Source organism: Diabrotica virgifera, chromosome 6 (assembly GCF_917563875.1).
Source record: "Diabrotica virgifera virgifera chromosome 6, PGI_DIABVI_V3a".
Lineage (NCBI taxonomy): Eukaryota > Metazoa > Arthropoda > Insecta > Coleoptera > Chrysomelidae > Diabrotica > Diabrotica virgifera.
The window spans coordinates 113,106,453-113,109,701 of record NC_065448.1 but is presented as its reverse complement, the minus strand read 5'-3'; positions in this window follow the sequence as shown (position 1 = coordinate 113,109,701).

The following is a 3,249-nucleotide window of genomic DNA, read 5'->3' as shown; positions in this document are numbered from 1 at the left end:
CATGGCTGTCTTACGGCCTCGGGTATACGGAGGAAATATTCTACATCTTCGTCTGTTCTGAGAGCTTGGCTGATGAGCTGTAGACAGCGAAAACGTTCCCAAGATGGCAGCACAGACGAAGGTAGAATATTTATTTCCCGTATAATATTTTACATATTATTTTCATACTTTTTAAAAAGTAGAAATTTGCGATTATTTCCTGCTTGTTTGACGCCGTAGGTATTTTTCAATAAATACCAGGTGACATCTCGTGGCCTCAAAGTAGAGGCACAGATCGGTTTCGTACCGAAACGAGCAAGGTAGGTTGCTTCTAACTAACTCAGATTGCGCTAGTCCCATAAGGACTGCATGGCTGTCTTACGGCCTCGGGTATACGGAGGAAATATTCTACATCTTCGTCTGTTCTGAGAGCTTGGCTGATGAGCTGTAGACAGCGAAAACGTTCCCAAGATGGCAGCACAGACGAAGGTAGAATATTTATTTCCCGTATAATATTTTACATATTATTTTCATACTTTTTAAAAAGTAGAAAGTTGCGATTATTTCCTGCTTGTTTGACGCCGTAGGTATTTTTCAATAAATACCAGGTGACATCTCGTGGCCTCAAAGTAGAGGCACAGATCGGTTTCGTACCGAAACGAGCAAGGTAGGTTGCTTCTAACTAACTCAGATTGCGCTAGTCCCATAAGGACTGCATGGCTGTCTTACGGCCTCGGGTATACGGAGGAAATATTCTACATCTTCGTCTATTCTGAGAGCTTGGCTGATGAGCTGTAGACAGCGAAAACGTTCCCAAGATGGCAGCACAGACGAAGGTAGAATATTTATTTCCCGTATAATATTTTACATATTATTTTCATACTTTTTAAAAAGTAGAAATTTGCGATTATTTCCTGCTTGTTTGACGCCGTAGGTATTTTTCAATAAATACCAGGTGACATCTCGTGGCCTCAAAGTAGAGGCACAGATCGGTTTCGTACCGAAACGAGCAAGGTAGGTTGCTTCTAACTAACTCAGATTGCGCTAGTCCCATAAGGACTGCATGGCTGTCTTACGGCCTCGGGTATACGGAGGAAATATTCTACATCTTCGTCTGTTCTGAGAGCTTGGCTGATGAGCTGTAGACAGCGAAAACGTTCCCAAGATGGCAGCACAGACGAAGGTAGAATATTTATTTCCCGTATAATATTTTACATATTATTTTCATACTTTTAAAAAGTAGAAAGTTGCGATTATTTCCTGCTTGTTTGACGCCGTAGGTATTTTTCAATAAATACCAGGTGACATCTCGTGGCCTCAAAGTAATGGCACAGATCGGTTTCGTACCGAAACGAGCAAGGTAGGTTGCTTCTAACTAACTCAGATTGCGCTAGTCCCATAAGGACTGCATGGCTGTCTTACGGCCTCGGGTATACGGAGGAAATATTCTACATCTTCGTCTGTTCTGAGAGCTTGGCTGATGAGCTGTAGACAGCGAAAACGTTCCCAAGATGGCAGCACAGACGAAGGTAGAATATTTATTTCCCGTATAATATTTTACATATTATTTTCATACTTTTTAAAAAGTAGAAAGTTGCGATTATTTCCAGCTTGTTTGACGCCGTAGGTATTTTTCAATAAATACCAGGTGACATCTCGTGACCTCAAAGTAGAGGCACAGATCGGTTTCGTACCGAAACGAGCAAGGTAGGTTGCTTCTAACTAACTCAGATTGCGCTAGTCCCATAAGGACTGCATGGCTGTCTTACGGCCTCGGGTATACGGAGGAAATATTCTACATCTTCGTCTGTTCTGAGAGCTTGGCTGATGAGCTGTAGACAGCGAAAACGTTCCCAAGATGGCAGCACAGACGAAGGTAGAATATTTATTTCCCGTATAATATTTTACATATTATTTTCATACTTTTTAAAAAGTAGAAAGTTGCGATTATTTCCTGCTTGTTTGACGCCGTAGGTATTTTTCAATAAATACCAGGTGACATCTCGTGGCCTCAAAGTAGAGGCACAGATCGGTTTCGTACCGAAACGAGCAAGGTAGGTTGCTTCTAACTAACTCAGATTGCGCTAGTCCCATAAGGACTGCATGGCTGTCTTACGGCCTCGGGTATACGGAGGAAATATTCTACATCTTCGTCTGTTCTGAGAGCTTGGCTGATGAGCTGTAGACAGCGAAAACGTTCCCAAGATGGCAGCACAGACGAAGGTAGAATATTTATTTCCCGTATAATATTTTACATATTATTTTCATACTTTTTAAAAAGTAGAAAGTTGCGATTATTTCCTGCTTGTTTTACGCCGTAGGTATTTTTCAATAAATACCAGGTGACATCTCGTGGCCTCAAAGTAGAGGCACAGATCGGTTTCGTACCGAAACGAACAAGGTAGGTTGCTTCTAACTAACTCAGATTGCGCTAGTCCCATAAGGACTGCATGGCTGTCTTACGGCCTCGGGTATACGGAGGAAATATTCTACATCTTCGTCTGTTCTGAGAGCTTGGCTGATGAGCTGTAGACAGCGAAAACGTTCCCAAGATGGCAGCACAGACGAAGGTAGAATATTTATTTCCCGTATAATATTTTACATATTATTTTCATACTTTTTAAAAAGTAGAAAGTTGCGATTATTTCCTGCTTGTTTGACGCCGTAGGTATTTTTCAATAAATACCAGGTGACATCTCGTGGCCTCAAAGTAGAGGCACAGATCGGTTTCGTACCGAAACGAGCAAGGTAGGTTGCTTCTAACTAACTCAGATTGCGCTAGTCCCATAAGGACTGCATGGCTGTCTTACGGCCTCGGGTATACGGAGGAAATATTCTACATCTTCGTCTGTTCTGAGAGCTTGGCTGATGAGCTGTAGACAGCGAAAACGTTCCCAAGATGGCAGCACAGACGAAGGTAGAATATTTATTTCCCGTATAATATTTTACATATTATTTTCATACTTTTTAAAAAGTAGAAATTTGCGATTATTTCCTGCTTGTTTGACGCCGTAGGTATTTTTCAATAAATACCAGGTGACATCTCGTGGCCTCAAAGTAGAGGCACAGATCGGTTTCGTACCGAAACGAGCAAGGTAGGTTGCTTCTAACTAACTCAGATTGCGCTAGTCCCATAAGGACTGCATGGCTGTCTTACGGCCTCGGGTATACGGAGGAAATATTCTACATCTTCGTCTGTTCTGAGAGCTTGGCTGATGAGCTGTAGACAGCGAAAACGTTCCCAAGATGGCAGCACAGACGAAGGTAGAA